This window comes from Eptatretus burgeri, chromosome 6 (assembly GCF_056783735.1).
Source record: "Eptatretus burgeri isolate ZD-2024b chromosome 6, Ebu_testis_v1, whole genome shotgun sequence".
Taxonomy (NCBI): Eukaryota; Metazoa; Chordata; class Myxini; order Myxiniformes; family Myxinidae; genus Eptatretus; species Eptatretus burgeri.
The window spans coordinates 71,670,004-71,683,877 of NC_140966.1; positions in this window are offsets into that span (position 1 = coordinate 71,670,004).

Below are 13,874 nucleotides of genomic sequence, written 5' to 3' on the forward strand. Positions count from 1 at the left end.
TGTAAGCAAAACTGTGTGCAGGGATACCACGGATAAAGCAATATCGTTGAACACAAATCTATTTTAACTAGCAATAACCTCGCATAACACCTGCAGCCTCATGTTTTCTGAACATGTTTATTCATATCATTCACTGTAAATACAATTAACAATCTCGTTCTTCTCAGATACAACACTTGAGTTCAATGATCAAAGTATTGAGAGAGCTACATACAGTTGCCTGTGAGTGGATAAAGGTTTCAAAGGTATAAGCAAATTCTGTCAAAAATCTGCCCCTCTGACTTGCTGATGGTCATGCAAAAGGCCAAACAGTCAAAACATGAAAAGCAAACTGTCTTCTTTTGAATTTGAAAGGCATATTTGTCTCAGATGGAATGAGTGGTATGAGAGCAGTAACTGAGTTCAATCCATAAATTGCATGATTATGTGTCTTTATGATGTGTCTTTTTAGGCGCGTAATTGTCAATCCTATTCTATTGTTGAGTCCCCCGTGATGGCATACATTCCGTCGTGGCATGATTTGAGCACCTACTTTCAGTTTTGGTGTGTGAGCAGGCATTTGGGGTCTTTTTGGTCCTCTTAGTCTTTTGGGTCTTTGGGTCCTTGGGATATTTTGTCTTCTGGGTTGTCATGGTCTGTCTTTTGGTTCCTTGGGGATTTTGGGGTCTTTTCAATCTTCAGGATCCTCAGCGTTTTTTTGGGTCCCTGGGGACTTTTGGGAATTTGGTCCTCTCAGTCTTTTGGTTCTTGAGGGTCAGATCCTGAGAGACCTTTTGGTATTTTGGGTTCCCAAGAAGTTTTGGTTCCTCTGCGTCTAGGTGGTCTTAAATGGTCTTCAAAGGTCGAAGGGGTCTCAAGAGTCTAAAGGGTCGAAAAGTGCATTCCAACAGTGCGTAATTTAATGATGTATGATCCTATGAAAGAACAAGAGGGTAAGGGATATTCTTTCATGATGAGCCAAGGTTGGTTTTATAGCATCAAGCGGTGCTCTAATTTGCACACTGTTTGCATTAGTTGTGAATCTGTAAGAACTGACACCCAGGCAGAAAGTAAATTTCCTGAATAATTGAAAAGGATTATTGAAAATGGCAACTATTGAAAAAGAGGAGGGGGTGGTGCGACCTCCTGTTGGGGTGGGGGGGAGTGCTAAAGATCGCCTTATACTCCTGCTTGGGGGAGGGGGGATGCGAAAGATCACCTTACCTTCCTGTTGGTGGGGGAGGGATGCTAAAGATCACCTTACACTCCTGTTTGGGGGAGGGAGGATGCTAAAGATCACCTTCCACTCCTGTTGGTGGGGGAGGGGGGATGCTAAAGATCACCTTACACTCCTGTTTGGGGGAGGGGGGATGCTAAAGATCGCCTTACACTCCTGTTTGGGGGAGGGGCGATGCTAAAGATCACCTTACCTTCCTGTTGGTGGGGGAGGGAGGATGCTAAAGATCACCTTACACTCTTGTTGGTGGGGGAGGGGGGATGCCAAAGATCGCCTTACACTCCTGTTGGTGGGGGAGGGGGGATGCTAAGGATCGCCTTACACTCCTGTTTGTGTGGGAGGGATTCTAAAGATCGCCTTACACTCATGTTGGGATCATTGACAGTCAATGTTTACTTCAAAAACAAACATCATTTCCCTGCACAACCTATGGTCATAACCAGAGTATCCAAAGAAAGGTTGGTGTCTGTGCAATATAGTGGTATCCTGGACCGGAGCCATGAGGATGCTCTCATTACAACATGTAACATTTTCGTGGGTGGCTGAATGGCAATCGTTAGGAAAGAGATCCATGGAAATTGATGAACCTGTCTAAGAACATAAAAGTAATTCAAATAATCTATAATAATAAATGTCTGTGTGTGTGTCTCTGCCGTAGCTCCAAAACCATAAAATCTAGCAGTCCAAAACTTTGCATGCATATGAAGGGAACTCCAAGACAGTGCATGAATGAAAACTGGGTATTTGGGTAAATTTAAACACCCCTTTTGAAAATAATTTAGTGGGTTTTATCACACAAAAAAACAACAAAATAAGCCTTATGAATGTGGTGCCAGTCATCTTGGTCAGCCCTCTGTCAGCTTGCTGCTATCTTAAGCCACCATTTTGTTCAGGTTGCTCAACAATGCTTTGACTTGGAACAGGCCGCAACGTTTGCTTAACGATAAAGTGCTCAATTTTTTTTTCACTTTCCGCATTCATATCATCGAATGCCTCATTTTCATCCCTACAAATCGCTGTGTACATCGCTTTTGTCGGTGCTATAGCTTTCAAATCAGGGGCTTTGAGCAATTTCATGCATTATATGATGTCATTTTCCATGATGTACAGTCACGGACTAATTAAAGTATATACCATAAATTCCGATGCATTAACCACCACTGTGTATTCACCGCACCCCTGTTTTTCACCCTCAAAAAAAAGAAAAATATATATATATATATATATATATTGATCATTTCATTTTCTGACCTGGATCTAAATACCTTTGTACATTAACATTAAGTAGCACAAAATTAGAAGTTTGAAATCCAAACGAAGCAGAAAATTATCGGAACATTTATGGGAAGTCTGTTTTGTAATTCCGTCAAACCTTTTGGGGGTAAAATCAAAATCCATTTACTTGATCGTCGAGTGCTGTAATGGCTGGTGTGTAATCGCGAGAGCCTGAACCTATATGTAGGCCCATGATGGGCTGGCCACAAAGCTGACCGTAATTAATCTTTTGATGAGAGACCAGGTGCGTATTCCAGTCAATCATTCATCACTCCTGTTTGTCAATCAATCAGAATTTACAGGAACGCGATGACAGCAGGCATAGGGGCTAACCGACCAATCAACCAATACATGTAGACATACGTGCACTTCATGCATACTTAGCTGAGACCCCCCCCCCATTGGGAAAATTTCTGTATCCAGGGCCCAAGAGTAGCGATGGTGGCCCTGCATGTCAGGGTTATCGTGCATGACTCAACGAGAAAAAAAGTGCAACTGAGATCAATTTTACTTACTGAAAAAAATTGTTTTTTGTTTTTTTTCAATTTTACCACACCTCACAGCACTCTCAGTACCAAAGTAGAGTTCAGTCATCAGTTTAATCAGTTTTGGTGGTGCTCCACCCACAAAGATTAAGAATCCTCCAGAGGGCATCCCGATTCACTGCATCAAACGCTTTGAAGAGATCAACATCGGCTGCAAGCAGCCACTGCCGAAACTCTCGTCTGCGTTTTTGAGGAACCGAAGGGAAAGGATATGGTCAAACATTGACCTCTTTGGTGTAAAGCCTGAATGCTCGGGGCACTGGTCCTCAAGCAGATGGTGGCAAACCCCATGAAGAATTATCCGAGCAAGAACCTTGCCCGGCACTAAGAGCAGTGTCATCCCTTTGGTAGTTGTTGCAGTCCTGGCGATCACCCTTCCCTTTCCAGAGAGGGGAAACAAGGCCTGACTTCCAGTCAGTTGGGATGATGCCTGTGTTCCAGTTGGAGCACAGAACTGTATGCAACGACATGAGCACATCATTTCCACCAGATTTGAAAAGTTCAGCATGGATGCCACAGATCCCACGAGCTTTCCGCCATTTCAACCTGTTCACCACAGCCTGTGTTTTCACAAATCAAGTGGATCACAGTTGATTGGAGGGAGAGCAATAGGGATCGTAACACCCTGATATCCAACTCCACAGTTGGTGGATCAGTCTGGTATAGCCGCTCAAAGTGACTGACCCAGCAGACCTTCACTTCAGACTCCTCTGCCAAGAGCCCTTCACTCTCCGCTGTATCTGCAGTACACCGAGGGATAGGCTTGGAGAAACGCAATGCATGAATTCCCCTCTCAGCAAGATGAGAATCACTTGAGCAGAGGAGATGCTCTACCCCCTCAAAGATTCCTTGAATACAGGCGTCCTTGTCCACCCTCAGCGCATGTACAATTTTATGCCTAAACTCACTGAACAGCTCAGTTCTGCCATTCAGCCTGGCCCTGTGACTATGCTCAATGGAATCCAGTGTCCCTTGAAAGAAAAATTCTTCTTCACCCGACAGTGAGTTCCAAGACATCTACCAGCAACATCAAGGATGGTGGCCTTGAAGGCACTCCACAACTCTTCAGAACTTCCCAAATCACTCAGACCTCCAAATCCCCACTTTGCTTGTTCAAAAATTCCTCAGATACCTTCTCATACTTGAGCTTGCCAACATGCGAACTAGGCTGGATGAAGAACTGAGCCTCTGGTAGACCGTGCAAATTTGGATCTTCCTCCAGTGACCACAAATGAGCACATGGTCAACTCCTTTGCCATACCACCAGTGTTGGAATACCAAGTCCAACGATGAGCCTGTGGGTGCTGAGACGATGAACCATCTTCCCTATGTCCATGACTTCTTGCAAAGGCAAGGAACTTCGTGCTATTCTGGTTCATAGTTCCAGACCCATGGAGACCAACACACGTCACATAACCATCCCTATCAGTGCCAGTCGATGCATTGAAATCCCAGAAGATGAGAAGAGTATCTTGCCTGGGGCACTGATCAACCACAGACTCAAGCATGACATGGAATGCGTCCTTCACGGTGAGATCACTCACCTCAGTCGGAGCATATACAGAGGCAAGGGAAATGACACCCAAGGAGTGATGAATCCTTCAACACATAATACACTCATTGACTGGTGATACCTCAATTACCATTGGAATCTGCTTATTGGGCAAAGCCACAACAACTCTTTGGGCATGGTAACCATCAGAGCAACTAGTTACTAGACCAAGAGGAGGAGTAACCACCCGCCATGATCTCACCACTATCAGTTCTCCACACCTCAGAGAGTGTTGCAATAATGATATTCAAACACTTCAGCACAGATGATAACAGAGACAGGTGATCATCCTCTTAGGGATGGGACATTCCAGGCACCCACCAAAAGGGACCACCTCAGGGTAACCCAAGGAGTTCGCCGTTTGGTGTTCGACACCTCAGCACCACCCCGACACACACTACTGCAATCTGACCTGGGAAGGTTACCCCGTGGTTTTCCTCCTATCATCAAAAAACATGCCTGGTGTTGGCTTAATATTTTGGGTGGTGGATTTAGGATCCTATGATCCTGAGTTCAAACCCCACTCAACTGTTGAATTAATACCAGGTGGGGTGAACTCTGCCTGTCATCCTTCGAGGCCGGCAAAATGAGTGCCAGCATGCTCGTATACTGTCGGAGTGGAGACCTGTCCAGGATTATGTCCAAAGCCAAGGAGTCTGCTTAGGCAGCACCAACGCTCTGCACAGAGTATGGTCCCAATGGATGGATGGATCAAAGAGTGGGGGTCCGGAAGGCTTTTCCCCAATCCAGTCATCTAGTGAGCTGCCCTGTGGATGGCAGCTGCACATGTGGCACGACAACGGAGTGGGTTTTGAATTTTCTTTCCAGTGTTTTTTTGGTGTTTTTCAGAGTGAAGGGTTTTATGGTGGCCTTACTGCAAATCCTCACACCAACCTCCTCAAAAAAGTAACCCAACTGCAGGAGGACGTCCACAGACACAACTGGGCACTAAATATGGATAGCCATTTGCTCACAAGGAGTCCTCTACCCATTGACAGGTTTTGTTTTTAATCCTGCTGGGTGTCCACATCATACACCTTCCTCACTAGAAAACCTAGTCGGGGAGATGGTTTAATCGCTGACAACTTGACCATGAAACAGGTAAGTACAGCTTCACATGAAACCTGTAGCAAGTCACAAATCTTATCTGGCTTGACCTGACGATAATCAGGTCAGGCAGGAATAATTCTTCATTTTATCCCGGCACTTAGCTGTGTGCCCAGGGATGGTCTTTCAAAACTTGGCAATCGAACCACGTCATCCTGCGTGGGAAGCTTGCAAAATGGCGCCGAGTTGCTCTACGGGCGGGAAGCGAATGGGAGGGAGTTCGTGCAGATGGTCCCTTCATTAAGGTCCCAGGAACCATCGCACAGTCTCTTTTCATGATCACATTTACTGAAGCCGCCCCTCTACAAAATGGTGCTGCCTTCTTCCCCGATGGCACAACACAAGGCTCCAAGGCATGGTCTCACAAGACCCAGCCGAACAGTCAATGGCTATCCTCTTGCTCCATCATCTGAGCAAATTCACTTAACGAACAACAAGATTCACGCTGCCTTTTCCGGCGTGTCGAGGGCAGCCAGCCAGAGCCTTTGTCTTAATCGTGTTTCTCACAGAACCTCACTTCATGCTCCTCTTTGTGTTCCGACTGCTGATCCTGACTTAATCCTCCTCTCTTCTCCCTCTCGTAACACCCATTCATCATCCAACCCAGGGGCACGGTTTTGCTAGTTGTCATTCCTGGAGACGGGGTTTTTTGCCTGCTTGGAAATGTCAGGCTCGGTCGTTGTTGTTCTTAAGGACGTGATTCCTTTTTATCGCCGGTCTTGAAATGCAAAAACAGGAAAAGGTCACAGGGGGCCATCACAACTGTGAGAAATTAGCCTGAGACCCTACCTAATTTAACACAGCACCACCTTCCATGTGCTGACATGAAACACTTAAGCTCACATTTTCCCTACTTAATTTACATCAAGATGTGTCCTACACGTCCACGGGCCATGCTACTCTATAAAATCCTACCATGACTGAAGTTCCTCCATCCACTCCACAAGCATAACAATATGTTGAGCACCTGCCAAACTGCCCCTTGGCCTGACATATTTTGCGGCAAGTGGGCAGACTTGGCTGCAGTCTTGAAATCCTCCTGACCCAACTCAAACATGCGGATACATGAACACTCCCTATATTCTACCGGTGTCTTCTCAATACCTGCAAATGCCTTTCCACAAGTCTCAAAGTGGATGCATACTCCCCAAGAATGTTTGAAGTTGAACCTTTTATTTTTCAATCCTCTCTTCCCTGATATATTCAGAATCCGTGATTTGTGCCAACATTTATTGATGCAGGCATAGCCAAAGTGTGGCACCGAGGAAACTCTGGTGTATGGTGCAAGTCGGAAGAAGAAATTGCAGTTGTAAGATGAACTCGGTCCAAGAGGACAATTAGTTTAATATTGAGGAAAGTAGTTCAAAAACGTCATCAATTACAAATATTTTGGACTTGGAATGCACATGTTAAACCCAATAAATCCTTTTTCCCTCAACTGATTTTCGACATTTCTGTGACAAATTAGTTCCATGCTACTAGCAGTAAGAGCAAGTATAGGTCATGCATAGATGAAATTCTCGGTATTTCTCCATTATACGGAGTAACATGTAAGAAGAGGCTGCTCTCTGCTTGTCCCCCTACTGAACCTGTGCATTGGGAGTCAATGTATGGTCAGCTCATCACCAAAATAAGAGGAGATCTCAGGTGGTGCCTTGCCCGCTGGATCATCCCATGCAATAGCAGCAATATGTATATCAGGGATTTTGCCCCAATAGTTAGGGAGCTAGCACAGTTTCATTTACACTTTTGGGAACAAAAGGTTTGATGGTCTCATTCTGTCAAGAGTACATGGGGGATAAATAAAACCCATTTCTTAAGCATGGCATTCCCGGCCTTTCGGGGAGGCAGGGTCCCAAACGCCCCCAAAAAGTGACATTCATTTACACTTTTGAGAACAATGCTGATATTCACACTGATGATACCCCTTATATCACTAGTTAGAAATATACAACTTAAGAAACAATATTTCCAGTGGGTTGCACTTAAGAAGGGCCCCGATGGCATTCCAAAAAGGGTCTCAATTACACTTTTGAGAACAAAGCTGAAATTGACACTGAAATATCCCCTCACATCGCTTGTCACAAAAATGTCACTTAAGAAAGGATAGTCGCTGGCGTTTCAGCTTAAGAGGGGCTCAAACGGACGAAGAAGGGTCATAACTCTTCATAGCCAAGAGAGACAAGGAGTAGACAAGTATGAGCTTGATAATAGAATTTATTGTGAAACATACAGGAGGAAGCAGTAAAATAAAGGTAACTAGCATCAATTCTCGGCTTGGGTGCCTTTGCTTTGTCTCACAATGATAGCACTTCAGTTCCAATTTATGTTCAAGTCTCACAAATAATAACTTCAGCAAGGATTTTACTTGTAAGTGCCATATTCTCCGATGCTACATCAAAGTATAATGAGATTAACGACATATCCTCATCCTAGCATCGCACAATGAAATTGATGCGTCTTACATTGCAAATAAACAATACTCTTCATCCATTGATATTACTATGCTTTTTTAACAGATGGGCAGCTATAGGATTGAACAAGAGCGAAAGAAGCTGATTTAGTCATATTTATCGTCAGTTTGGTTGTCTGCTTCACTGTAATTATCATCGGTGTCAGAATCAGGGTCAGTAGACCGAGTGTCGTCATCGTCGCCGAGATCACCGGGACTTGGAAGAACTCTGTCGGGCATCTGGGAGCCTGTGACTACACACTTTGGTACGAATTGTCCACCAGTTCCCATCCTTGTTGAGGATCTTTGGGGACAGCGTTGTTGCAGGCTGCGTGCCATGTCATTGCGACAAAGTTGCTGCGATGGATCTTCTGCTGGAGGATATTCTCACATGGTGGGATGCTGCTTGCATCTTCATCCTTGAGTCTTGCAAATGGCTGCTTACCCTTCTTCGGTCCGAATGATTTCTCAAATACCATAAATCTGTGCTTGTTCAGTGGCATTGTCTTTTTTGCACCATACAATTTTGCAGTGTACTCCTCAAGAACATTGCAAGTTGCTTCGTCTACTCGCTCTGCTGCCAATGCAGAGAAAGCATCCAGGAAGGAATCTTTCTCTTCAGCAATTTTCAGAGGACGTTTTTTTCCCCTTCCTTATGAAGGATGAGGCGTAGTCGCATCCTGTGAATGCATGGACGCCTGGCAGGGCTTTGCAGAGGCTGGATCCAATCTTGCTTGCAATGGCAGAGAGGTCAGTGTAGCGCCTGTTACCCCGCCCAGAGGTGCCAACGTCCATCCATATCTTGGTGTTTACGCCGTGGGAATGGTGTAGAAGAATAACTGCTATTTCGGTATCAGTGGCTCTGACAACTGTCACCTGGTTGTTGGCTACTAGAAACTGCAGCAATGGCATGAAGGCATATCCTTGTATCAGCATCTGGGTGATCGCACTCCAAGCGAGGAACAGGCGTAACATCAACCATCCCACTGACTCCTCTGAACCGCAAACATTGCGTGTCGACCCCAACGTGCAACTCCCTGCCATCCAGGCTAGCTGAATGCCACTCTTCAGCCCAATCTTTCACCAGAAAGCGGGGTAATTGCTGTTTGAAAGATTTCGACTTCAGTGCCTTCTCAATATTTCGCGTACGAATCTGTTCTTGTCTTATGATGTGATAGACAGAATATTCTGCACCACGCCATTTTCACTCGTTACCCTTTATTGAGGATTCCTCGTAAGTGTCGAAGAGGATGTCTACCCGTTTTGAGGGATGTGAGAGGGCTGCATGCAGCAAGTAACGTGAAACTCCACCATATGTCAGAGGTAGATTTGGTGGAAGGCAGTGAAGAAGAAAGTTGCCATCTATTACAGTAGCCTTCACCTTTGTTGGCAAACCATGCACTGCTACCCTGCTCTCAAGGACTGCAAAGAGATCATTCTTGGTTCCATGGGCCATTGTAACCAGGGTGCCATCTGTTCTACACATTGTTAGAGGAACCGGAGTCAATGGGTATGTGAGGAGGTATTCAAAGTCTACTTGCCTTTTCGCATCTATGATGGCAATCCATCCAAACAGGTCCCTTGTGCACCTAAGTTATTGTACGATCGGGTTACTTGTTCTCTTGTTTTTTTTGCGCCTTGATCTACAAAAGTCTTCAGGCGTTTCCGAGTGATAGCTTTCCTGAATGTTGCGGCATCATCTGCGCACTCTGACATGAAAGCATCATGTTTTTCTCTACCTTTTTCTTCCACACTGAGTAAGGAATCGGTGATCTCATTGGTGGCATATGGTGGGGACAAATCCCCTTTGAATGTTGGCTGGTCTAAAGAGGTTTTCTCCGAGCTGCTTTCCCATAGTAGCCCACTTGATGAAGTCACTGCACGGCAGTTCTTGAGCTAACTTGGACCTCATCTGCTGCCTTGCAACGGGGAGTTTTCTCAATAGACCACTTGACAGCTCAAAGACACCTTTCTGAGGACCCATATCGACCAGAACGGGAATCTGTGGATTCCTTGCCTTCGCTGGTGAATTGCACAATCACCCGATTGACCACAGAAAGCGGAATGCCAAGGTTCTGAGCTTTCTGATGCTGGCTGACTCCACCTTCCAAATGGCCAACAATTCGTCATCTGTGAAAATCAGAAAGGTCGTGTGCTCCTTGCGTTTGAGGCATAGTTAATTGTCATGCAAGACCTAGGAACTCGTTTCAGCAAAGAAATAGTGGAATATTCGTACAATTGACTGAGTGAAACTGTGTTAAATACAGATTAAATGAAGAAGTTTAAGGTGTCTATTTACTAGTCATGTCTCTGTATGTACACAATTTTTTTTACATATTTTGTAATAAAAGAACCTCAAAAGTCAGGCTCTCTCTTTCTCTTTTTCTGTCTCTCTCTCTCTCTCTTTCTCTTTTTCTGTCTCTCACTCACTGTGTGTGTGTGTGTGTGTGTGTGTGTGTGTGTGTGTGTGTGTGTGTGTGTGTGTGTGTGTGTGTGTGTGTGTGTGTGTGTGTGTACGCGCACGCGCGTGTAAGTTTGTGTAAGTTTTTGCCTTTTAATCTCTGGAATATCAGCCATCAATAACACTCGTTATTGTACAAAAACGTTTTGTTTTGCATCATGCACTGGTACACCACTTGTAATCTGTAATGTTGTCACAGAATATTTGCATTGTTTTATGTATATATATATTCAGTAGCATATCATACAAGTTTGATTCAATCGGAACAATGCTAAAATGCACAAGTTGTTTTACGCACTGGGCCTCACCAAATGTAAGACTTCCTCACATCATCTCACATCATCTGAACCAATGCATCCTCGAGTATACACATTTACTTGATTTACTGTCTGCAATTCAATACTAACATAATGTTTCACTTGGTATCTCTCTCAAAAGTAGGCCTTTTTGGGACAAAACTACTTGGCTTTTGAGGGCAAAAATGACTTTGTGTAGAGTATTGAGTTGCTTTATGTTTTGTTACTTCAAAATGTTAGGTTCAATAAATGAGTGAAATTGAAGAGACATAATGATTTGAAAATTAGTTTTCTGTGACTCACCTGTGCTGTTGGAGTACTCTCCAAAAGTGCAAGGGGTACAATCGAAGCAACAGAAGGGTTCTCCTTTACGGGAAAGTTTACGTGTTCCAGGTTGGCAAGCGCTGCTGCATACGGATACCGGAACCTGAAAAAAAAAACTTTTTTAAATGTCTCCAGGTTAAAGTTATGGATGTCTGCCTCTCCGTTGTGCTCTGTAAAACAGGTGCATTGCCTTTGCCTTGCCAATGATAATTTGGGAATATACTGGGTGCATTGTATTGGCCTTCCCAATTATAATTATCAGGGAAGGATTTCAAATGTATTAATGGTGCGGGTGACTACTCACCTACTCTTTGCGAAACACACTGTAGGGTCTTTATCGACCATTAAGTAATGAGATGGATCCACAACTTAGCATCCATCCAAGCGATGGCATACTTCCTGAAGCAACCCCTTTCTCGCGTGAAGCACTATGTGAACTGCTGTGTTTCTTTGTAGCTCCAGCTGATCGACTGGAAATTTTAAGAGGTCGGTTTGCAAATTAAATTCAAAACCATGCAATTCGACTCTTCAGTCGGTTTACAAATCTAATCTGGGCTAGACAGTTCAAAAGTAAGTGTGATATGTATGCACCCGCCCATCTGAACAACTTTCATTTTAAACATAACATACATATAAACATGGATTTTGACTTTGTATTTTACTCGTAGCTTTAACTTACATTTCGTCGTCCTCCTTTCCACACAATTGCCTCATCTTCTAACTGAAGTTCTTTTCCTGCTGGTTCATTTGAATCATACCAACCAACAACCTTTAGTTGTAGCTCATTTGAGGCAACTAACTGCCAGTTTAACAATTCAAATATTCCTGGAGGATCTCCATTGTCATCAAAACTAATTTCATTCCCCATGTTATTTACAAAACGCACATTTCGTATGGAGTACAACAACTGAAACAGTCAACCATTCAGTGTGAGAATACTTTCGATTCTAAACTAGATTATACAAGGTGGATTGGTAAAAATTTTCTTATTTAATGAATAATTACAATTTAATTTTGTTACGTTTGTGGGGGATGTAAAGAAGGCAGAATGTTAAGTTATTGTGTTCATTGTGTTTATATTATACAAGTTCAAGGCTCGCGGAAGAGAAAGAACATTGAATGGATCAGGACTCAACAGAACAAAAACAACAGTAGAAAGAGCTGGGAACAGCAGCAGGGTTGAAGGATAAAATAGAGGAATACTTGAACAAAAAAGGGATATGGGGAGGAAAGAGTGGTAGGGGAGGATGCATGTGGTGGACAAGATGGAGACAGAAGCAGACTACCAGGAAGGAAAACTGGAGAATTGGAAGGAGGCGAGCTTTGATTTATGTGGGAAGAGGAATGGGGAGGGGAGGGAGGGGTAGCGAGAGGGGGTTGGTAGATGGGGTTCGAAGATATAATAGTTTTGGATGTGGGGGATGAGTTGACATGGAGGTGAATGGCTGTCTTGAAGACCTGAATGGAAGAATGAGATTGAACAGAATGTGTAAGTTGATTCCACATGAGGGATGAGGGGAAAAAGGGGAAATCAGGAATGGACGTGAGCGAGAAGAAATCTGGTGGTTATGGGGTGGGGGGCTGGGAGGGGGGGGAGACAAACCACAGAAAAAGCAGTGCTGCAAGACCAGAGGGGAGGAGATGTATAAGACACAGAGACCACTCACCTGTCTGCAATGGGAAAGTAATAAGCCCATAGACTCAGCATCAACATGAAAGATTCCAATTATCTTGAAGTCGTTGGTTTCCATGGCATCAATATGAGCAAGGTATGAGGCAAGGGAGCCAGTCCAGATGGGAGAGCAGTCCTCCATCAAAATGCGGTTAAAGGCCTTGTCTGTGTATAGGAGTTTAGTTGTTTCAAGGAAGTACTTTGTTCGATGGAGGATGCCTATTCAGCGACTGGCTTTGGAGGCCAACTTGAAATGTTTGCCCATGAACGATCACAGAGACCCAGGAGTTTGAGTGACGAGTTCTTGCTCAAGATTAATTGTTGTCTTAATTTTGGTTGAGGTGGTGCATTCACATTCATAAAAGGCTGGAATAAAAACGAAATATTTTTATTCACTTATTAAAGTTGAGAATGAAGGCCAAAAAATATGATCATCATCTTCCAATGTGGATTAATACTCACCTGCCAGGGTTCAAAGTTGTGAATATTTTTACAAGAGTCATTATTGAAAGGGCATTGACTGGGTGTCCATGAATGTAGATCATGTAAAGCGTGCGCAAAAACATAAACTGCTAGGTATGTTAAGTAGGATTCACGAAGCTGTGAAACATCTATAAATGATGTAAATACATCATCTAGTCTCTCATGTTTGGTGCATGTCTTCCTCTCCTCATGATAAAGTTTCCAAGAACAATTGAATGTTTCTTTCCAAAAATCATCCAAAAACACATTTGTGGAAGCATCAGGATTTTCAGAGCAGGTGTTATTTGTGCAAAAACTGATGAAGTGTTGTATTTTGAGCCATTTTATTTTATGGGAACTTGATACATAGTTTGAGCACATTGCAACATTGTTTATTTACCCTGTCAGTCAACAGGTCCATCTGTTCCTCTGAAGGTCCATACATGCGTCCAGTGGAGCCTATACTCAAAAATGACTGGACGCATTTCTTTTTTTCATGGCATATGTTGGGG